This window comes from Monodelphis domestica, chromosome 1 (genome assembly GCF_027887165.1).
Source record: "Monodelphis domestica isolate mMonDom1 chromosome 1, mMonDom1.pri, whole genome shotgun sequence".
NCBI classification, from domain to species: domain Eukaryota; kingdom Metazoa; phylum Chordata; class Mammalia; order Didelphimorphia; family Didelphidae; genus Monodelphis; species Monodelphis domestica.
In genome coordinates this window covers 15,641,140-15,666,533 of record NC_077227.1, presented here as the reverse complement: position 1 = coordinate 15,666,533, position 25,394 = coordinate 15,641,140, and the positions used below count along the sequence as shown (strand labels likewise).

Sequence of the window (25,394 nt, the reverse complement as noted above, 5' to 3'; positions counted from 1 at the left end):
TGACCACTAGTATAATATATTCAGTCAAAAATCCATAAATTTACCCTTTACAGGACAAATGAGATCCTTAATAAATAGTTGGATTGATTTGAATGTTTTGAAGGTAGAATCTTAATTATTAAATTTAGCAGTGACTAGCATTCCTCACTGTGTCCCAAAACAGATGGCCAGGGCCACCTTATGTTTAAAACACACAGGGTCACAAAGAAGGTCTCCTATGGACTAACATCATCACATGTGGTCTCTCATTACTGTCTAATTAGATCTATAGTTCATCTGTCATTTTGAAGGGGTTACCTTCTCTCTATATATTCTACATATATCTCATATGCACCTAGTTATTGGCATGGTGTCTCCCCTAGTAGAAGCTACACTCCCTAATAATTTGCTATTGTTTATATTCCCTGAGCCTGGCACATAGTAGACACATTAGAAATACTTGCTAGTTCATTCTTTTTGTCATAGAAATATCAGGTATCCTCAATCCAGGAAGACATGGAGGAAATGAATGCAATGACAGTGAAAGGACTTTATTTCCCCAAATGGTGGTGAGAAAGTATGGGCTAGACATCCATTTTGTCTTTGTGTCTACTCCTGTTGAAAAGATTTCTGATTTCTGTTGCCAGGAAGGCTATGCTCTCTAATAACATGTCAGAAGCATTTTCTAAAATCTTAACCATCCATAATACTAGGAGCTAAATATTTATTTCAAGATGATTGACATTTTTACTGTGATATCTTAATTGCTAAAGTAGAAAAACAAAGAAAAATTCCCTGGAAAATATGTTACTACATATTTTCCCTCACAAGAACATGAATAAAATCACCACTGCCAGAAGCCAGGAAGTAATGTATTACCAAAATAAAATTGGTTAGTAGAAACAAGCAAAATAAATCAATACCACTAATATGTTGGACCAGCCCCCATAACCCAAAATATTGCTTTAATACTGAATAGGTGTGTTGATTACAGTCATTCCTGTTCCTTCCCTCAACCTCACAGAGGAATATTGGTTCAGGTAAGATCTCAATGGATGAGATAAATGTAGAATAAATCTGGGGAAATTAAGGCAAGGCTTTTGATAGGAGGTAACCCTTTTACTGAGCTTTTAAAAGTAGGTAACTTTAAGTAATGGAGGTGAGGAGGAGATAGGTCTAAGGTGAAGCCATAGAGGGTAGAATTCTATGTATGATGAACAGCAAATCCATCACTTTGTCAGGAAAGCAGAGTGTGCAGGAAAATCCTGTGAATTCAGTCTAGGAGGAAAAAAAGATGAGAGGCAAATAATGAAGGGCTTTAAATGTCAAATAGCAGAGTTTGTCTTTTAGATTACAGGCAGGCAAGAGTCGCTGAAACTTCTTGAGTGCAGGAGTGATGGAGTCAGCACTGTGTTTTAAGAATATCAATTTGGGAGGCTGAATGAGGGAGAGAGGAGATGCTGGAGACAGAGAGACCAATGAGGAGGCTGTTGCAATTCATAAGGCATGAGGTTGTGAGGGTTTCATTTAGAGGAGTAGATATTCGACCAGTGAGATGGGAAGGCTGGAAGTATACAAAGACAGAAATGACAAGACTTGGCCATTGCTTGCCTGTGAGGAACACATGAAAAAGCAAGGAAAGAATCTAATGTTATGAACTTGAATGCCTAGAAGGATAATGGGGATTCTATCCTCAGCCAAAGTGGGGAAGTTCGTAATGAGGTGTGAGAAAACTGAGTCAACAAAAGAGCTCACACCAGTAGCATGTAATAGACCTGGGACTGGATAGAGCCCTTTCCAAGATATCATGTGATTTTTCTACTTTCACATGTACTCCCTGTTTGGTTCTTTTTTTTTTTACCTTTTTCTTTCATTTTACAATCAATACTATTTATCAGTTCCAAGGCAGAAGAGTATTAAGAGTTAGGCAATGGGGGGAGGGGGGGCAGCTGAGTAACACAGTGGATTGAGAACCAGTCCTAGAGACGGGAGGTCCTAGGTTCAAATCTGGCCTCAGACACTTCCCAGCTGTGTGACCCTGGGCAAGTCACTTGACCCCCATTGCCTAGCCCTTACCACTCTTCTGCCTTGGAGCCAATACACAGTATTGACTCCAAGATGGAAGGTAAGGGTTTAAAAAAAAAAAGAGTTAGGCAATGGATATTATATGACTTTCCCAGCGTCACACAGCTAAGAAATGTCTGAATCTAGATTTGAACCCAGGACCTCCCATCTCAATCCACTGAATGTCTTGGCTGTTCCATGTCCCCTCAATCTAACCATTCACTTTTTGTCTGGCATTTTGAGTATAGTTTATGAAATGTACTATTGAGTACTAGAAAAGATAGGATAGTAGACCTAGAGCAGGAAGGAACTTCAGAAGTCATTTAGTCTCATTTTAAATATGAGGAAAATGTGGTCCTTGGAGTATAAGGAACTTTCTGATGGTCTCAAACATGGATCAAGTATCTACAATAAGATTAGAATTCAGGTATTCTGGCTCTAGGGCCATTTATTTCTTTACTGTATTTTATCATTTTCCTACTTTTACGAATATGTACTTCCTTTTAAAAAATACTCACTTGTTTCCATTTTATTTTGAAGTTATTTTTATTTTTCTACAAAGAATGTTTGTGGGGAAAAGGAGGAGAATCCAGAGGAAGTGAGACTGAGATATCTCATAGCACATAGCAAAACTATCCCTTCTATTTACCTTCTCAGTTACCAACAAACTGGACAGTGATAAAATTTCTCAAACTTCTAGCCTGAAACTTGTAGTGATCTGTTCATCCTCCTCTATCCATTTTTTTCTGTATATCCAATCAGTGGCCAAATCATAGTCCTCTCTTTTATACAGCATCTTTCATGACCCAGGCCCCACCTTTTCTGGATCCCTATGGGACCATTTTGTCTTTATCTGCAGCCTTCATCAAAGCACTTATATGTCATTGAGAAGGTTGCTGCTTCTTCTACCCATTTCCAGTCCTCATGGGCTAGTGAATACTCCCTGCTGCTGAAAGCAATAGTTTCTCTGCCATTCACATTCATCAGAACATTCCTTCCCTTTTGGGAAAACAAAACAAAACAAATCCTCAGTTCCAGTCATCATGGCCCACCATAGTTTATCCTTCTAGGCTTCTCCATCCCTAAGCCAGTCAAGATGAACGAATGGCAACAAGCATTTCTTTAGTTCTGTGTTAAACACTGAAAATATGAGATCACTTGGCAGCTTAACTTTCTTCCATCTCCTTATGCAGAAAAGGTTTTCCTTTATATCAGTCAGTTAGAAAGTACTTTCTAAGCACCTCCTATATGCCAGGCACTACACTCAGCTCTTTTATGTCTTAGTTCCTGAATATTTGAACTAAAAGAGAATATAAAATGTTTAGCCCATTCCAACTTCCACAAAATCAAGTTGGTCTCACCATTTATAAAATGAATCATTTTCAAGGAATTACAAGAAGGAAGAGAAAAATACTATAATCACGTATTATTATCACATATTGTTATCACATATTATCACATATAATACAGTCATTGGAGTCAGAAAACACTGCTCTTGCCCTTCTTCTTATACATCTACCTGGCCTGAGATTGAACAAGTCACTTAACTCTTGAGTGTCTCAGGCAACTTTCTAAGATTATAGGGTTCAAAGGAGGTGTTAAGCCTGCTTTGATAGAGAGAATTTTTCACCCTGGGAATTCCTTCTAGCAGTGAAATCATTTTTCTTGTCCAAGAAAAATACATTTATTTTACAGAAATAAGAAATTAGTGATAAGACTAATCTTATATTTCTTGTATATTAATATTACAATTTAAATATTTAGTAAGGTAACTATGGCTAGATTTTATTGTTTTCAAGTATGTTGCAGTAATTTGTTTTCTAAACATACATTTAATTCACAATTTATACATAGTTTTTAAAATTTTCTTTACATTGTCATAAATTTATAAATGATCAAGAAATTTTCACTGTGAAAGGAAATGATTTTGAAAGACCTTAGAAGTCTGACCAAAGCTGTGAGCAATCATGACTTCAAAAGACTGCTGATGAAGCACACCTCCCACTTCTTGGCAAAGATGGAATGGAAAAAGGATATCGATAATATGTTGTAAAAAATCTCATGTAAATATAGTGGGAGCAAGTCCATTGAAATTCTAAAGGCTATAAAATCAACAGCATGAAAGTCATCGTGTGGTTGTTGATTTCAGCCAGCTATTTTTCCTGCTTTCCTTTTCTTCAGTGTTATTTTTGTAGCACATTATTTAATCAATGAGCAACTATATTAAATTTACTTTGTCCATAGTGGTGACCATCATATGTATCCAATTGCATTTGGTTGTAACATTGTCATTGATGGAGAAATTGGAAATATTCTAAATCATTTCAACAGGGTACACCTTTTCCATTTCCCCCCTATTTAGATAAGATACTTCTCAGTCATCCTTAATAATCTTCAGGATGATCTAGTTTGATTAAGTCTCCTGTCAGGTTTAAGTAAACTTTATTTTTAACCTTCCATTAATTTCAGGTATCTTATAAGATGATACTTCTCATGATCTTCTCTTAATCTCCCTTATAAGATTTCATTAGTGAATTTACCTGTTTGTTTCACATGAAAATACAACATTTACTGATGGAAAAGGTTTGGTTTTTGTTTTTGTTTTTTCCTGGCACTGGATTCTTCTTCACTGTAATAGTTGCCTCATCCTGGCTTAAAGGGGCTAGAAAGACAGACAGACAGACAGACAGACAGACAGATAGATAGATAGATAGATAGATAGATAGATAGATAGATAGATAGATAGATAGATGTAGTAGTTTGCAGCTACTATTTCATGGAGGCTCAGTAGATTGAGAGCCAGGCCTAGAGACAGGATGTCCTGGGTTCAATTCTGGACTCAGATACTTCCTTCCTGGGTAACCATTGGCAAGTATCTTAACCCTCATTGCCTAGCCCTTACTACTCTTCTGTCTTAGAACCAATCAATATACAGAATTGGTTTTAAGATGGAAGGTAAGGGTTTAAAAACAAAAACAAAAAAAATCTTCTTTCATTTGATCATCACAACAACTTTGAGACCTATATGCTATTATTACTCTCATTTTATAGATGAGGAAACTGAGGCTGAGGGAGATGAAGTAATTAATTAATTAAACTATGATCAAATTGATCAAAATGATCAAATTCAGGTCTTCCTGATCTCAGGACATGTACTTACTGTCCTGCATGGCTTCTTTGAGAAGGAAGTTACACAAAAGGATTCAAGCAAATTTTATTCTATAGAAAGTACTAATTCCACTATGGGATATTAGATATAAAAAGGACATGTATTTATCTAACTTTCTCCTCTCCACACTAATGAAGAAATTTCCTTTAACCACTAATGCAGAATTATATTCTACTCTCCTTTGGGCCTGAAAAATGCTTTACTCGCTCTCCTTATTTGATTCCTTCATCATACTACCCTTATATCCATGAATATTCAAAATGTCCATCAGCTTCCTAATTTTATATTTTAAATTCTAAGGAGAGAGGAACCATTTTTATGATGGCAAGATGAAATCAAAAGACAGGTAAGACCCTATGTAGATTCTAAGTAGTCTACAATATCAGAGTTTCCCTTACTACTTCTGCGTGAACTTGATCTAGACAACGTTAATGTTAAGAGAGTTCTTCTAAGCCTTCAGATGAATATGAGGCCCTTATTCTCATTTTGAATATGCAAGGTCTTCACTACTTTTCTGGATGGTTCTTTCTCAGAGAACTAAAAACAGATGGAAGTAAGGCAGTTGCTTAGCTCTTTCTTCTTTTAAGATGGGGCCTTATGTGCCCCAAGACTATGTATGCTTGAAACATTGGCGAGGTGCCTAGCCTCAGATCAAGACTGAACCTTTGATTTCCATGGTTGAAGTATTTGCTCAAGTAAAGAACATTTCTGTCCATTTGGATTACCAGTTCTGATCTGTAGTTCATAGTTTTTGAAAACTGCCTGGGACTCTTAGAGAGGTTCAATGACCATGCAGGCATAAATAGTATAATCCTTCATATTCAATAAATATGTTAATATTCCAATGGATTTACAATGTTGCCTATGTGCTACTTTGTCTATGTGCAAAATGCAACACATGCTTGTTTGTTTATCCTTTGTGATTCTTGGTTCTGGCATCGAATACATTTTCCCTAGGGAAGATGAACAGGATGAGTTCAGAAAAACCTAAAAAGACTTACATGAACTGACAAAAAGTGAAGCAAGCAGAATCAGAAAATGCTGTATCCAGCAAGAAAAATGTTGTATGATGAAGGAAAAACACTGTTATCAACAAAGCAAAGTTTCCAGAATACCCAAGGGACTAATGATGGAAGAAAGAACTATAGAAATCTGATTTCAGATCAAACACACCATTATTTATTTTATGTTTTCATGAGTTTTTTTCTTAATTTTATGTGCAATAATTGCTTTCTTTCACAGCATGAGGAATATGGAATTATGTATTGCATGACACCATTGATATAACCTACATCAGACTATTTAACTCTTTGACAGGTGGGGGATTAAGAGGAGAAAGAAAATCTGAATCACATAAGGTCAGATAATAATTGCCAAAAATAGTTTCCACATGTAACTAAAAAAAAATAAAGGAAACATTTCCAGAGAGATCAATCCAGATAGCATGAAAATTCATGCAAATTTGCACATTATGAATGGACACAGAGAAGATATTTATTATGTTTATGACCAATGTAATTATGGCTCTACCCTTTCTCTAATGACAACCTGTTATAGCTGAGGACAACTTTGATCATGAAAGAGGTCATGTGTAAGGAACTTAATCTTCCTCTTTTAGAGTTGCAAAACCTAATTGATATGTCACTGCAAAACATAATGCACTAAATCAATGCAGGCATATACTATCAACTCAATTATCACATCATTATTAACATAGAGAATATTCCTGGCCACCTCCATACAGCAAGGAAAATGACAACTAAACTGGACCACCAATATGATGATAAGAAACCCCCAACCACAACACATGGGAATCTGCTGAAGGAATAGAGGAGAGGGTAATTTTTGCCTGGAGAAGAGAAGAGTACAAGATGACATACCAGTTTCTTTTCAATATTTGGAAGTCCTTCATGTGGAAGAAGAATTAATCATGTTCTGTTTGGCTTTAGAGGAGAAACAGGTGCAATTCAAGGGAGGCCAATTGTTAGACAGATTGATACAAAGGATGGGGGTACTTAGAAAAAAAAATTAGAGGGAAAACAAAATGAAATAAATTACCTAAGGACACAGTAGGTTCTCTGTGACAACAGGTCTTTCATTGGAGACCAAATGGCAACCTCTTAGAAATAGGGTGGACAAGATTTTGTTTGACCAGAGATTCAAACAGATAAATTTAGAGGTACTTTTTTTAAGAGATGAATTGTGTCCATTCTCTTAAAAATACTTACTAGATACTATTTTTTTAAATCCTTAACATATGTCACAGAATTGATGCTAAGTATTGATTCCAAGGCTGAAGAGGGGTAAGGGCCAGGCAATTGGTATTAACTGATTTGCTGAGTATCACATAGCCAGGAAAAGTTTGAGGTCAGATTTCAACTCAGGATCTCCCAAATCTGGGTCTCCTGGCTTAGCTATCTATCCACTGAGCCACCTAACTGCCCCAAGGTTTTTGTTTGCTTGTTTTATTTTTGTTTGTTTTATGTTCAATAAATATGACATTGTCTGATTTTGTGATCCCATTGACTTTTGGACTAACTACTGTTTGGGGAATGCATTTAGATTTTACTAAGCATGGTGAAAGTCATAGTCAACTGCACTGTACCCTCAGATAGGCTGAAAGGAACTGATTAATTATTTGGTAGTCGATTTTAATTTAATTAACAATAATATAAACTTGACCTGGTTTTAGGGCTGACAAAAGGTTCAGATAGTACAAGTGGATATGGTTGTGTTTGAAGCCAGAAATGATGTGAATTCAAGTCCGACCTCTAACATTTACTGAATATGTGATGAGCAATTAACCTAAACTCTTGAGATATTAGACAAAATCAGTTGAACTGAAGGTCAGTGAAAGAAGATAAAATTTCATATTTGTTTTTGTATTGCTGCTACCAAGCACAGCACCTGACAAAAAGTAGAGACACAATGATTGTTGCTACCACAGACTTATGGTAGTAATATCCTTTGTTCTTCATTCTTCATCTAAGAGAAAAAGCCTTTAGCAAACTGGAGACACTTATACCTTCCCCAATAAATGCTCTATGGAAACTGAGGGGGTAAAGGGTAAAATTAGGGGTTATTGACTGAATATATTATACTAGTGGTCGCCAAGGATTAATTCAATCCCAATAAATTACTCAAGTCAGTTTGGGATTTTTATGGTGGTTTTAATTACAATAGAAGAAAGAAATTAAGAAGCAGAGAGAAAAGAAAAGGAAACTGGACTGCTCTGGCAAGCCAGCTAGGAGTTGGAGGTCAAGGAAAGGAGGAAAGGAGGAATCAGTCACCTTACCAGCAATCTGCAAACACCAAGATGCCAAGCCTGCTGCCAAGAGCTCCCAAGGAGGGAAAAAGAAAAAAACAAACAAACAAACAAACAAAAAACAATGTCTCAGAGCCACAAGAGTGAGAGTGAAAGTCCTGGCAAGAGGAAGTGACATGGAATATGTAAATCATTCTTTGCATCACTTCCTGTGTCTCTTATGTACAAATGGTAGCGTAAGCTTGATTTAGAACAGCCCAGGTGGTCTGTCAGTTGTTTCTTATTTGTCATTTGCTAGCACATGTTGGTCACAGGCCATCCTCCTCAACACTTAATCCTTAAATAAGGCTATATACATACCTGGTTGCTAGAATTCTAAGACTAAGCAAAATGGAGAAAATCTAAAATTCACAAGGACCATCTGCTTCCCTATCAATGAACTGAGCATTATTTCCAGGAAGATTCTGTGCTCAGCACTGTAAGGAACATTCATAATAACTGCTCTAGTTCTGCCCACAAGGAATATGCACCCTAAATGGAGACATGACATTCCCATTTGAAAGTAATTGTGAACAAAATCATTAATTTCTATAGCATTAAGATCATAAATTTAGCGTTCAGGGCATCCTTAAAAGACATTGAGTTCAGCTTCTTTATTTTATTGAAACAAAAATTCAGACCAAAAATGTTACGTGATTACCCAAGATCTTATAAGTAGACAGGTCAGAACAAATATCCAACCCAGATCCTACTATTCCAATGTTTACATTGTTCACAACAATTATTTGTTGTAACTAATTGTGCAGTAAGTCAGGATTAATTGATTCAATATAGAAAATAAATATATAAGGAATGGATTATGATAGTCCATATGAGATGAATGTGATATGCTATGGGGGGATGAAGCATCTGGAGTTCCAGACATATACAATAGGAATAGAGGTACTAAGGTGGGCTAAGTACTAGGGATAAAGTCAGGAAAATTTTACTTCTATGAACAAAGGATTCTCTAAGAACAGGGAGACCTGCAAAGGTAGAAGAAAATGCATCTGGAAGGGCAATGGAACATTCAGCTATCAGGGAAAGGGAGCTCCATGGAAGATTCAAAAGAGAGAAACTGTTGGCCAGAGGGGGATTCTGGTCACTCTCTTTTATCTAAGATTCTGGGAAGAGCTAGGGGGTGAGATTTTGTTTTCTAATACCCTTTTGCCTGGCTGTGCTAAAGAAAAGTATTTCTTTTTTTGAAGATCAACCTGGATCACCATTTCCCTGAGGGGAAATATATTTTCCTCTAAAGGCAGTTTGATCCCCCCATCAAAAGTAGCCATTAGGGAATAGTTGGCTGGGTCTCCTTGGTCCCTTTGCCCTCTACCCCCTCTCTCCCTATCTTTCCTTTCCAAGAAATGAATTAGATATTTTAGTTTTTAGAAGACTGTCTCCAAGTTGTGTAATAGGAAGGAGGATTTCAAAGTCAAAGAAGAAAGTTAGGAGGGGTTGACTCACCTTCTGGTCAGGTCAGGACTCCATTAAAGTTGTCCAGCCTAATGGAAAAAGAAGGATGATGCTACCCAGAAATCAGTCTCTAACAGCAACTGGTTTCCTGGTGCTAGCATTTTAAAGCCCCTCTGTCTCTCCCACTATTACACTTCTAATTCTACCTCTATCACCTACTATATTTGAGACTATGGGAAAGTCCCTTAAACTTTCTTAGCTTCAATTCTCTTGTCCATAAAATGGGGATATTAATATCATCTGCTTCAAAGGGTTATTTTGAAGAGCAAATGGTATAATATGTAAAGTGTTTTTCAGGCCTTAAAGATATATATAAATGCTAGTTATTTTCATTAATATAAGTATTATCTTCCTAGGAAAACCTCAACAACAGTATGCAGAAAGTGATAGACTGAGGCAAAAGAGGAAAGAACACTATGGAAAGAAGCCCCAAACTTACTTAAGCATTCATTTAATCTGGATAGTTTACATGATTAGAATATGAATTCCATGAGAGCAAAGACTGTTATTTTGTTAATTAATTTTTGTGCTTCTTTTTCCATTTGGTATATTCTGGGTTTTAAGATATTTTTTCCAGTAATTTTTTCTGCCTTCTTGACCAAACCATTGACTCTTAATTCATGACTTTCTTGCATCACTTTCATTTTGCCCTAAATTTCCCTCTGCCTCTCTCATTTAATATTAAAAATCCTTTCTGAGCTTCTAGGACCTGAGGCCAATTTCTATTTTTCTTTCAGGTTTTGTATGTAGCTGCTTTGATTTCATTGTCTTCTGAGTTTGTTTTTTGATCTTCTGTATCATCATTGTTGTTTTTTTGTTGAACCATTCAATCATATCTAACTCTTTGCAGTTCCATTGACCATCCTTATGCAATGAGGTTTCCTTGGTAAAGATAGTGAAGTGGTTTGCCATTTCCTACTCCAGAGGATCGAGTAGATGCTTTTGTCAGACAATCCTCAGCTAAGGGACTCGCCACAGTCACACAGTTAGGAAATGTCTGAGACTGGATTTGAACTCAGGTCTTCCTAACTCTAGGAAAAGTGTTCTTGGTCACAGAGTCATAACTGCCTCTACTCCTTGCCTCCATAGTAACTTTTTAAATCTGAGGTTCTTTTGTACTGCTTGATCATTTTTTCTAGTCTATTTCTTGACTTTTAACATTAAAGTTTAGCTCTCCTCCTGGGGTGGAGGGGGCACTGTTCCTGTCCAAAGGTTTTTTGTTTTGTTTTTTTTTATGGCACTATTTTCAGAGCTTACTCTGGACTCTATAAGTTTTAGTTCTTCCAAGGTGGTGTGATCTATGGAGAAATGTGATCACTACTCTTCTGAGATGTTTTCTTATTTCTGAGTGACCACAAACATTATTTTGCACCCTGGTACTGTAACCTGGGTTTTTTCTTACTTGTACTCCTCCTCACCCTGGTGAGTCTAGGAGTGCCAGTGGGAAAAGCAACAGAATCCTGCTCCCAAGGCTAACAAAGGATCCCTTTTAATCTCCTTGTGATCAGTTATCTTACCCTTTACCATCTGAACACTCCAGAAACCACTGCCATTTCTACATCCAATTCAGTAACTCCCAAGACCAGCTGCTGGATATTCAGGGTGCAGGCACTGAACTCCACTGAACTCTCACCCCTAGAGGAAAGACCTTTCCTGACAACTTTCTAGGTTGGCTTGGAAGGGAAAATTGTTTCACCGTATCCTTTTGCTCCGTTCTACCATTTCAGAATTCATTTTGAAGCATTATTGTAACTTTGCTGGAGGTAAATTTAGAGATTCCCTGCCTTGACCTCTCAGTCACTGGTATTTCTTATAATTAAACCTCCAATTCCTGGTGCAGAATTTTTAACATAGTAGGTACTTAATAAAATACTTGCTGAATTGAATGACTTTTTTTAACAATGAAACTCAAAATGAGCTCCAGTCATGAGCCTTAATCTCCTCTTTTAGAGACTGGGAAGAAGCTGAGAATCAGGTCCCCCAGTACAATGATTCTTTTGTTGCTTTCTAAGGATTCTACTCCCATTCATGACCTGATTAGCTCAGAAACTCTTGTCTCCTCTGCCTTCCTTCAAAGAAAGCAGAAGCTGATCTTCCTCAGATCATTTGTAACATAACCTGACCTTGTCACAAATATTAAGAAGCTCCAGATATAATCCCGGGACCCAGTAATTAACTTGTTGCATTAGAAATCAGGAGAGGTCTCTGCTGCATTGTTAGGTGATGACTGTTCTTCATGATGAAAGTGCTGTGGTCAGGAATTATGCCAGTGAAATTTGTAACTTAATTTGCTATCTAATGCAGCTGCATGGTCTCTGCCTTTTGCATATTCTAGAGTAACCCAGAATTAAAGAGAATATGGTGGGGACTGAAAATTTGTTAGCATCAAATTCTAAGATTTGAAAGGAAGCTTGATTGCAATCGAGTCCAGTGACTCTTCACCTTATGTATATCATGGACCCCTTTGACAGTCTAGTGAAGCCTTATGACCTCTTCTCAGCATAACATTTTTAAATTCATTAAATAAATATTCAGAATTACCAAGTAAATAAATTATATTGAACTATATTTCTCATTTTTTTAAAGTCCGTGGACCTTAGTCCTGGAATCAGGATTTTTCTATAATACTTGTGACAAGCTAAATTACCTTCATCCTGGTTTTTCCTCTTTACTTGAAGCCTTTAAGTAATGGGGAACTCACTACTGCCTGAAATGGTCCAGACCACTTTCAAATAGCTCTACCAGTTAGGAAGATTTTCTTTATACATGATTTAAAAGTGAATACTCCTTATAAGACTAGTCTAGAGACATGAGTAGAATTATAACTCCTTGCATATCTGTTTGCTCTGTTGTCTGAGTTTAGCAGCATTAAGTTCTAAGAATTAGTGGACTTAGGTTTAAGAATAACATCTCTTTATCTGGCCCTCTTTAGACTTTAGGATGGAGATGATTAATGTTCATGACTGTCTCAAGGTGAGGAAATTTAATTACTGCTTAGCAATTCCACCCAAATGGGAACTACCATTATTAATTAGATCTGGTTCTTTCAAGTTTCCCAAACAGTTTGCATATATTATTTTATTTCAGATTAACAAAAATTCCTTAAGATAAGTGTTATCATTATCTCCCCTTTATAGATGAGGAATCAAGACTTCAAAGTTTAAATGACCCATGATCATTCAGTTATTACTGCCTGAAGCAAGACTTGAATCCTGGACCTTTGGAGTCCAATTTTTCTCTATTCTCTATGCCAAATTATTCCTGTCTCAGTCAATACACATATATGTGTCAGGCACTATGCTAAGCATTAGTTGAGGAAAGATAAATCAATCCAAAGGAAAATAATATTATCAATTCCACATTGATAATTGTTTTACCAACCTTTAATGTTGTGAACATATAGGAAAATTTAATTGAAATACTCAATAGTGCAGCAAGGATGAGTAAAACTTTGTGAAAAGGAACTTCTAAATTGTGAAGATCAGATTAATTCTCCCCTTGTCTATTTTTAGCTAATCAAACAAAGAACTTAAAGTACCTCTACTTACCATGAAGTATGAGAGTTCACAAGTCACTTATTATAGTAAGCTCACAACTTACTAGTGACAACTCCAAAGGCTACTGACCACCCCCCTTGAGCAGTGCTAGGCAAATCAAAAGACTGCCATTGGTTTCTGTGAAGGAGGAAGACTGGCATGAAGTGACAAGAAGTGATGTGGAAAAAAAAAGAGTATAAAAAGAGACCAACATAGTCTAGCATACCTTCCTTTTCTGGCTTCCCTTCCTTGCATTTGGAAAGATCCCTGCCTTGGCTTGGAGGAGACCTTTTCCCTGGATCCTGTGTCTGTTTGCTGGGTGGGTGAAACTCTGGCTGAAGACACAACTTGGACTTCTGGCTGAGGATTACTAGGAAATCCATGTAGGGACATGGTGAAGGCCCTGTGGGGCTGAGCCTCAATTCACCAGAGAAGGGCTGGAAGGCTTGTTAAAATCTGTTTCTTTAGCTACATTTTTCCCACTCTCACTCTTTCCACCTCTTTGTAAATGAAGCTGCTAAAAGTCATTTTGACTTAAACTATATTTTAAATTCGGTGACCACACTATTACTTTAAAACGATCATATTTAGCATGAAACCTAACTCTTACAAAATGGAAGCTAGAACCTGTTCATCTGAGTATTTGTGAAAATTATGCATTTACATATTGTCTGCTGGAATAGAATGTAAGCTCTTTTAATGCTTTATTATTATTATTATTATTATTATATTTTGTCTTCCTGTGCCACCCCTGTGTCCAGAATATAGTAGGCATTTAATAAATGTTAGGTAATTGATTGATTTCTAGAGAAGCAAAAGAAAAATCCAGAGTTTACTTGTCTCAATTTGTTGAGCATGACTTCTTTGCCTTGAGAAAATCAAAATAATCAAATTCCAGGAAAAGAAAAAGCAATCTATTTGGGGCCCTGGCATCTTGTTTAAGGAAATATGACCGTGTCACAGTGACAAGGAAACAAGCAGGCTTATCACAAAGTTGTGCTTTTATTGTTTGTTCCATAATAATAATAATGCCTGATTGGTGGTGTACGCTCACGATGAATAGCTCCTGTGTTGCCAATTACACCCTGTGTCGATGGCAGCTGCTTGTTTTACTGGTGGTGCGGGAGGGACAAATCTCTTCATCTGCTCCTGCCAAATGAACGGTATCACTTAGATAACTGTACAAATACTCTCATAAAATGAACACAGAGAGAATTATGGGATCTGCAAAATCCTTGCCTCTGTTAGAAGTTTCTTATAGCAGAGAGATTTTATTGGTTTTCTTTTTTATCTTCTGGCTGACTTCCTTTCTCTCTTTTTCTCAAGCTTTCTATCATTTTTTCTCCCTTCCCCTTGCCCCCATGTCTTCCTTTTTTCATTTCCTATCTCCTTTTCTCATCATTCACCTTTGGAAGTTTGGGAATCCACAAGTGGTCTGGTGTAGCTGGGTTAGGACTACTAGATAAAACATGAGATCAGTTATTGGCTCAATCTCTTGCTAATTTCATGAATGTCTTTTCTAGAAAAAGAACAGGTTAGATAACATGACCTTTAAGGTACTTTGCAGGACTCCATTCTCTTGAGAGTCTATGTGACAAAGTCAAGAAAATGCTTATTTTCACACCAGGAAGACCCAGGTTTGACTAGGACCATGAGAGAGTTTTCTAGGACTGAATTTCCCATCCCAATAACAGAATCAAGATGGTCTAGGTGATTTCTAGGGGTTCTTATTAAACTCAAATTGCAGTGTTTTATGATCTCTTTAGTTTTTCTCTAAAATATCTTCTGCATCATAGGGGAACTGACCATGGTTTTGACACATTTTCCTTGACCTATAAAGCTATTGATAAAGTCATCAAGTTATAGCATTTCTGCATAGCATACCTTGTAATGCTTCTCACTAGAGAAGTTTATAAATTTGGAAACTCTTAAGAGGAGTCTCTCTGTCTTTCCCAGGCAGTGGTTTTGCCATTTTTGATAGGTAATGTGTGAATCCAAGATATTTCTTTTCTCACAAAGTATATTGTTTGTGCCTTTTACTTCTGAGTGACAAATGGTACTATATTTCCATTTGAACAGTGAGATGAGGATTGTGCCCTTCTGGCTCCTATTGCCCCTTTTCAGTGAGAAGGGCTAAGTAAGGGGGGTGGATGCAGTTCCTTTTATTGCTGGACAAAGCAGGATGAGAAAAGAAGGATCCAAGAGTTGTGATGTTTGCTCATGATAAGCTTAGTAGGCTCCATCAAACTCTGCTTTGGAATCCCAATATCAGTACTACTGGGGCCAATAGACCAACACAGGGAAAGTCATTGATGCTTCCATCCATATGCACTGCTATGTGACTGGATACACATGAGTGTGTCTCGTGGGTTGACCCATTTAGATTTTAATAGTATATGGAACTGCCAGGTAATGTGAGGAGCCTCTCATGGAGTAGCCCAGAACCCTGACAGCTTCAGTGACTTGCTGAGTGCAACCAAGCTAATAAGGGGACAGAGCTATATCAAGACAGAGATATTCCTGGATTTTAATCCAACTCTTTAGTTACTGTGCTGTGATGTGTCTTTTAGGCATAAAACTTTTTTTTAAATTATAATTATAACACATTAGCACTTGTTTAGCATTTGAGATTCACAAGGAATTTTTCTTCTGTTCTCTTGTCTGATACCCACAATACACCTGGGAGGTAGGTGTTATTTTTAATTCCCATTTTAGAGATCAAGAAACTGAGGCTTTAGAAAGTTAATTGTTGCCTATGGTTACACACTACTAAATGTTTAAAGTAGGAATTGAACTCAGGATTTCTGGACTTCATATTTACATTTCTATATACTGAGCCACCTGACTATGTATAAATGTGCATCCACATGTATGATTATGTACACATATATATGTATTTATATATGAGTGTGTATATACTTGCACATATGTATATATCCATGCATGCATGCACACACACACACACATATATGTTGTTTAGTCATTTCAGTTGTGTCTAACTCTTTGTGATCCCACTTAGGGCTTTCTTGGCAGGGATATTGGGGTGGTTTTTCATTTTCTTCTCCTGTTCATTTTTCAGGTGAGGAAAATGAGGCAAATAGTTTTAAGTGAATTGCCATGGGTTACATAACTAGAAATTGTCAGAGACTGGATTTGAACTCAGGAAAATGAACCTTTCTGCCTCTAGGCCTGACACTATATCTAATGTATAGTAGGAATCCCCTAGACCTAGACCCCAATGCTTTTACAAGCTTCTCAGATCTATAGAATATATCCTTTTAATTATTAATCCTGGAAGCAGCCAGCAAAAACTCAGCTTCACCTATAGTCACCCTGCTTTTTTTCCCCCTCCACTAAAGGCTAACAGAAAGTGATTTGGGAGAAGCTTAACTTGGTTATCCTCCCATCAAAATGATTTGTGAGGAGACATTAACTTCACTGAGATGGAAGGTTTTGAACTGAGTCACTTTAGATTAACTTTCCAAGCTCTCTCCTGAGTAGCAATGTTCCCAATCGCCCCACTAACTTATTTTTTGTCACTGTTATTGATTGCAGTTGGTATGTCTTTTGTTGGAAAAAAATAGATATTTTGATATACTTCCATGAGAGCTTTATATAAGGATAAGGCAAAAGAGATTATTCTAAAGTCAAAGGTAGTACTAATGAGAGTTTGGGGACTTCATAGTACCCCGATATTTTCCTTGAGAAGGCAGTCTGCATGAAATTACTCTCCCTTGCTTTCATCAAATGTTCAAAGCATTTATCAATATCTTTGAGAAAGTGATCTGTCAATGCTGAGTGTCCTTATAATCCTGGCCTGAAGGGTAAGAAATGGACAGTCACATAAAAATTCCCCTCTTCCCTCCCACATTTGTCTATTTTTCTATTAAAATACACATTTGAAAAAAATATGCCAGCCTCTTCCCAAAGCATTTTTGAATAATACAAGGACCAGGAACCATGGTGATACCTTCAGCTGTAGGCTGAGTCAAATTTTGGAAAGTCTGTCCTTCTTCCTTCTCATTAAAACAAGTGAGATATGTGTGTGGGTGACACACACGTATGAGAGGGATTTGTGACTTCCACAAATGTCCCCAAAAAATTCCCATTTAGTTTCTTATGTTGACCTACAATAATCAGAACCATAAAGAAGAAAACTGAGATGCAGAAGGGATAACAATATATGTGCATATGTATGCCTGCATGTATGTACATGTATATGTATGTCTATTTGCCTTTCTATGTATATAGTGTTCTGAAAACACTAAAGCATCTTATAAATGGTAAATGTTAATTATCATGATTTTTATTATTTTCTCCTTTTAAGTTATATCCTTGCCAATGGTTTAGATTCTAGTCTCTTCCCCCCAATATAACTTTGTTCCATAGAGGTCAAAAAAATCTCTTTAGAAATAGAGAATCATGAATTTGGAAGAAGAGAACAAAGTTTAAATACTTCTTCTGAGACTTTCCTTTGAGACCTTGAGCAAGACATTTAATTTGTTTATGCCTCAGTTTCCTCCTTTGTTAGTGAGGAGATAGGTGCAATGACTTCTAAGGTTTCTTCTAGCCCTGGGTCTGGGAAATACCAAATACTGAAGGTTATCATTCTTTAGGGGGTTTTGACATTTTCTGGGCACCCTTGACAACACATAGGCTGTCTCTTTGTTATCATTTGTTCTCACTGCATAGCAATAATAGAAATAAATAGCCTCAATATAATGCTTATAAGGTATTTTATTTTTGTCATTTCATTTGATCATCCCAGTGAGAGAGATGCTGTTTTTACTTTCCATTTTGCAGTTCAGAGAAGTTAAATGATTTCCCTGGTGGCCATAGTGAGTGTCTGTTTCAGGATTCCAACTCTGATCTCTATAATCCCCTGACTATTTCACTTCTTTTAATGATTGTAACTTCCGTAATGATACTCCTTATTTTCATTATTTTAAGCAAGATCATCATAATGATGTTTATAGAGAAAACTAGGGGGGAAGCTACAAAGGCATAGAAAATGGAATACATCAGAGTTCAGGAGATATTTATTCATTCAAGTCAATCCCAAATGCTGGACCTCCATGTTTGAACATGGAGACTTCAGTGCTGTGTATAGTGTGAGAGACTGCAAACAGAAATCAAGAAGTAATAAAAATGGCTTGGGCAGGTTAAGTAATGTATAAGAATCTGCTCAAGAAGGTCTTTTTTATTTTTTAATAAGGAATGTCTCTGGTGAGATATAGGGAATAATATATGTGAATATATATATATATATATATATAATTAACAAAGTTTTCTGTGATAGAAAATGTCAAATGTGGGAGTTTTCAAGAGAGTGAATTTCAAGAAATCTCAAAGAGGAGAAGGCATTAAGCAATTTTTCGGGGGGTAGGAGCATTTGAAGGGGAATGATTCACAAAAGCAGTACTATCCACAACAGAGGTTACCAAAGAAATGTCAACAACTACTGATCCATGCCCAGATCTACTTTTTTCATTTTTTCTGTGCCTTGCATGATATCTCTGAACCTCAGAAGATAAGAAGTAGGAAATGTTAAATATTGTTTGGCTATCTATATAGATATATAGATATTAACACATATACATAGACAAACAGTTAGATGAATAACATTTTTATACAATGCCCTTACCACTCTTCTGTGGTAATACATTTTTTTTTACTTTGGAGCTGGGTAATTTTTTATATTAATTAGTAGAAGAGACATTTGTTTTCCTCAAATTCACCAATTTATTTGGTGAGTAGTCTGTTACCACAAGGGGTAAAAATCCAAAAGACTATCTTTTAAGATTCTCAGGATCTCTGGATTTCTGGCTTCGTATTGATAAAAACAATCAAAGGAAATTTCCTTCACATTTCTCTTAGTTGATGAATCTTTACAAATTGATAAATCATGTGCCAATCTCAGTGTCAGGTACTGAGAATATACCATCCTCATCAGTTTCTTTATAAGCAAAAATATTATGTCATGTTTTGTGAAATAATATTCATTTCATCTATTCATTCAAACAATACATATATATTCACTGTGTATTAAGAATGAAAAATTACTTTTAACATACTTTAAAAAGGGTAAAAGACAACAACACCAAGGAAAACAATTAAAGAAAGCTAAAAATGCAAAAGAGTGGCTGAGAGGGGGCAAATAAGGAAGATAGACAGGTAATCCTGGAGATGGAAGCCCCTAAATTTAATATGGCATCAGAAATTTTATAGCTGTGTAACCCTTGGCAAATCAGTTAAACACAACTGCTAAGTCCTTACCATTTTCTTCCTTAGAACAAATAATTAGTATCAATTTTAAGGCAAAAAGTAATAGATTTTTCATTTTTTTAAAAGAGTAGTTCAGATAAAGTGCTATGAGATCTTTAAGTATAAAAAGATCAATTTCACTTGAATAAGTAGGAGGGAATCTAGGAAGGCTTCATGGAAGAAATAGTACTTAAATTGGGCATTAAAGAAAGGGAGGAAATTCAACAAGCAAAGAATGGAAATAGAGTTGTTATTGTGGGTGAAGGAACTCTAAATAACCTGCCCTAATTATTCTCCTGACTACTGGTATCAATATCCTTACTTGATAATTGAATAAAATAAGTCTCAGAAAATAATAAATCATTTGCTAGGTTCACATAATAAATGATCATCAGAGGCAGAAGACTAATCTAGCAAATTACAAAAATGTTTAATTATCCATTGAGGAAATTTAAGACTCAAATATAAAATTTTTATTATATTATATATTTATGTATATATATGTAGTATGTTGGTATATATGTGTGTATACATTTCTATCTTTTCTGTTTCTATCTATTTAAAAATCTGTGGATTGTATATTGAGAAAAAATTAAAATAAAATATTGTCTCCATGAATTTTCCTCTAGAGAAAATGTCATGTAACTTCTTTCATAAGATGATGAATAAGTAAATATGTGTTGTATAACCTATGTTTAACCTATATCATATTATATACTATGTTTGGATGGGGGAAGGATGAAACCAGGGAGAGAACATGGATTGTAAAATGTCATAAACAAATTTTTGAAATTTGTATTTTAAATGAATTTTAAATAAAATAAAAGCTGTATGATGTTGTGCTTTTTCTAATAAATATTTCATATTTGTATCTTTTTAGAACACTATTTGTCTCATATAATCCATATTAAGTATTGATTCCAATGTAGAAAAATGGTAACAATTACATAATTGGGGTTAAGTGACTTGCCCAGGATCACACATATAGGAAGTTTCTGAGGTCATATTTAAGCCCAAGATTTTCTGTCTTGTAGGTCTGGCTCACAATCCATTGAACCACCTAACTGTCACCATTAATTATATCTTAATTTGCTTTGGGCTTAACTTGGGAGTGTTGCTGACTGCATGTGCTCTATTGAATATACTGATTTATACTAGTTTTCTATGTATATGTGTGTTTACACACACAAATGAATATGTATACACATGTGTATAGATATTATATATACACAAACTTATAGGAAAGAAAGAGAGAGAAAGAAAGAAAGAAAGAAAGAAAGAAAGAAAGAAAGAAAGAAAGAAAGAAAGAAAGAAAGAAAGAAAGAAAGAAAGAAAGAAAGAAAGAAAGAAAGAAAGAAAGAAAGAAAGAAAGAAAGGAAGGAAGGAAGGAAGGAAGGAAGGAAGGAAGGAAGGAAGGAAGGAAGGAAGGAAGGAAGAAAGAAAGAAAGAAAGAAAGAAAGAAAGAAAGAAAGAAAGAAAGAAAGAAAGAAAGAGGGGAGTGAGGGAGGGAGGGAGAAGGAGCAAGAGAAATGTATCTCTCACAGAGGTTATTTAGGCTGTGTCACAGCAATTAATCAATCACTACACATTTATTAAGTACAAAGTACATACCAGGTACTAAAAGAAAGGCATTGGGAACAAAAATACAAAAAAATGAAACAACTTTTACTCTCAAGGAAGAGAATCAGCAAAAGCATATGGAAATAGATACAGAATAAATACAAGGAAAGGTATGGAAGATCAAAAATGAAAATTGAATGAAGATTCCTCTCTGGGGTATGAGTCAGGCAAACTGATCTCTGAGGTCTATTCTAACTTGTAAAATTCTATGATTTCATGACAAACATACAATTTTGCCCTAAAGATAATTTTTGTTTTCCTGAATACTTAGAATAGCTCAAATATTTAGTATCATTCTTGGAGTTGTATGTGAAACTAAGATAAATCCTCAGCATGATTGCTAAAGGTTGAACATGCATGCTCATCATTTTCTACCAGCTGCATATTCTCAGGTGTATTTAATTTATAACTGTAGCTGGAATTCTCATTATCAAAGTCTAGGGACCAGACATATGTAATGCCTTGGTGGCTTTTTATCTTACTTAAAATGATCATTCCTAAGGAATATAAATACTTCATACTATAGCTCCAGAATTCTTTGTTTTCTTTGTACATAAAAGGCCAAAGCCATCATGTTTCAGCACAACAAACTTTTCCTGTGTTCCTACCATGGCCATGAGGCACAGGATGTGGTCACACTCTGTTGGGTACTTTTGCTACACTCAGGGAAAATAACATTGCACATGTCCCCAATGTAATGATAGTCTCACATAAGGAATCACATTAAAAATTTTAAATTATAATTCAATATAATTATAACTCAAATCAGGATGTGACAGGGGACAGAAGGTCTGGCCAGAGCATGTCTGGAGTTGGTTGCCATTCTGGGTGCTATATTTTAGGGGGCCACAGATACTCCAGAGACATTTAGAGAAGACCAACTAAGATGGTATAGTTCCTCAAGTTCCTCCAGATTATGTTCTAATGGGATTGATTGCAATGAATACCAACATTCATCCAGGAGAAGGGAATTCTTAAAAGAATCAAAATAACAGTCTTGAAAGATTTGAAGGTTTATCCAAAAACAGGATTAGAGTGTGTTTTTTTTTTCTAGGCCATCTAGGAGAAAGAGGATAGCAAACCTGTACTGATACCCTTTGATTGAAAGGGGGGAAAATTCCTAAAAGTTGGAGATTTCTAAAAGGAGGAGCTGTAGAAGGGTGACACATAAGAGATTCAAGGGGTGATTCTATGATCACTCAATTTCTCTGAATTCCTTGACTTCAGTTAAGTCCCAACTAAAAAGGTATTTTCATAGGAAGACTTCCTCTAACCCTTTAATTATAGTGCCACACACACACATGCACATATATTGCATGTCATCTCCCCCATTAGAAGAACACAGATTGTCTTTTGCCTCTTTCTGAATCTTCAGCATTTAGGATATGGTAGATAATAAAGGTTTATTGCTTTATTGTTGAGCATAAAATACAATGAATTCGTGTTCAATTATTAATAGAAAGAGATGGCTTGGCACATAGTTAATTTTAATAAATCCTTGTTAATGAAAAGACATTTTCTAAACTTGGTGACAAATGCTAAATGTTATAATTATCATTAAGATCATATTACATGTTTTATCGTCATGGTAGATATCTTAAAGGGAGTCTAAACTTGCAACCAGGGAGTATGTGGGTTTATGTTTTGCCAGTGATCTTAACTGGCTATTTGGTCAAATGAGATGATATTTTTAAAGCACTTAGCATAGAATGTGGCATATAATAGGTCCTATATGAATGGTTATTTTCTTCTACTTCAACTCCTGGGTGAATCTAAGCAATTGATTTAAGCACTCAGTACTATTGGCAACTTTCTAAGACCCTAGAGTTTTAAAGAAATTATTGAAGTCCATTGTTAAATGCAATTTTCTTCCCAGGAAGTGTTATCTATACTAATAAAATTAGAGGTCTAATCTTGATTCTTATCCTTATTATTAAATTAATAGAGTCCTAGTCTACAGATTTTTTCATTGTAATAAATTACTTTTGTGTTTTCCACAATGTGTGAACACTGGTATGCTGACCAAAAAAAAATTGATATAGATAAATGAACAATCCAAAAGTTATCCATTAGCATTTAAATATTTACTAAGTGAATGGTGCTAGACAAGTCATTTAACTAGTCTCTGCCTTAGTTTTCTCAAAAGGAAAATGAGGATAATAATGAAGAAATACCTACCTCCCAGGTTGTTGAGAAGACCAAATGAGATACCATAGGCTATGTTATTGGCAAATTACTATTTCAAGCCTCAAAACTATCTGTAGACCCTCACCTCTACCCTACCCCAATTCCTTTTACCATCCTTTTGCTGTAAATATCTTCAAAAACTTTTCAGAAAAATAACTGTTGTTAGTGTCAATGTGTTGCTACTAGAATTCTTCTGACAATAAATATCAAATAATGAGTATTTTGAGTACTTCTTCAGTTTCAATGTTGTTATTCTCTTCTAATATTAGTCATTAAATCTGACTCAAATTGTTGTTTACTTTCCAGGATTCACAATAAAAGAGACACTGAAAACTATGATCAAAAACTGAAAAAAGGTACAGTCTATTTCTATTTGTATTTAAATGTATCTAAAGGAAAGAAAAATTGATGTTATTTCAGTTCTATTAACTGATTTTATACTAAGGACCTCAAAATTGAAATAAGTAAGAAAACTCTTTATGATTCTCAGATTTGTATATTCAGAGGGTGACTTTTGAGAAGTCTTGAATTACAAGTCCTTTTTAGTCACTATATGTACCCTAGATCATTTTAATAGTAGAGTCATCAGTTATTTGTGCTATTATAGCTTTCAAGGTTATGACTAGAGGGGAATCAATTCAGTACAGATCCTTAAAAACTACATTCTGCCCCATTGAGTCAAATGCTTTCAACAACAATAGCTATAATTAATGATAAACACTAGGCATAGGGGAATCTTTTGGTGTTTGAATCTTTCTCTTATTTGTCAATTAGTGTACTTATTAAGTACTTCTGCTTTGTCAGTCATGGTGCTAAGTTCTACATCTACAAAAAGAAATGTAAAAAATAATAATTTGTATGAATGAGTGTCATTCTTTGGTTTGTATGAATGAAAGTTCATTGAACTGGAAAAAAACTGGGAAGTTCCCTAAAATTGTTGTAGGTATATGACCAAGGAGATCACACATTTGCCTTGGTTTCTTCCTCATCAAAAATGTCACTGTCTCATGTGGCTGTGTCCTTCGTGGTGAATCAAATTATTTATGGTACCACAATTAATGGGGATGTTTTATGTTATTATTTCCCTTGACTAAGTACTAATGAAGCTTATGGGTGAATTTTAATTTGGAGGAAGATAAATATGAACATTGGACTAGAAAGGATTTGAGTCTATGATATTGGGTAATATCCCACATCTTCAACTTACTACCTCTAGGAACTTGGTGAAGGCAGATTTCTCCTTTGATTCTTACTCTCATTATTTGCAAATAAGGAGGTTGGAATAAAGCAGGTATTCTTAACCTTTCTTGAAGCATGGATTCATTTAACAGTCTTGTGGAGCTGATGGTATCCTTTATATATATATATATATGTATATATATATATGTATGTATATGTATTATGTATATATATGTATATATGTTATTTATTTGAGAATAATGCATATATGAATATAAATGAATGACATAAAATACATAAGATACAAAGATAAGCAAAGATGTTGTAATAGAAATGCATTTTTTTCTTCATCCAAGTTCATGGATCTTCTGAAATCTATACTAGGTTTTTCCCTAGAATATTTTCTAAGGTAAATTCTGGAATTAAGTATCTGAAAAAAAAAATCTTGGGATTCTGGTCTACTACAAGGCCAATGTAAATCACCATTGTGATGTGGAGGCCAGAGCATCTACTGGGTTTGTATAAATTAATGGAGGCAGTTCTTCCAGGAAAAGAAGAGGTCATACATGGTCCCTTTGTTCTCTGTCCTGGTCATGCTATATTTTGGAGAGGATATTGA

General features: G+C 35.5%; 1 protein-coding gene across 1 annotated transcript in view; it reads left to right on the top strand.

The window, feature by feature from the left end:
* The window catches only part of PCDH15 (protocadherin related 15), a 1,570,906-nt gene that overhangs the window by 269,430 nt on the left and 1,276,082 nt on the right, over positions 1-25,394 (top strand). Inside the window, exon 2 of the mRNA XM_056795634.1 lies at positions 23,903-23,952. The gene's annotated coding sequence lies outside the window, so the exon portion shown is untranslated. The remainder of the gene's footprint in view (positions 1-23,902; positions 23,953-25,394) is intronic.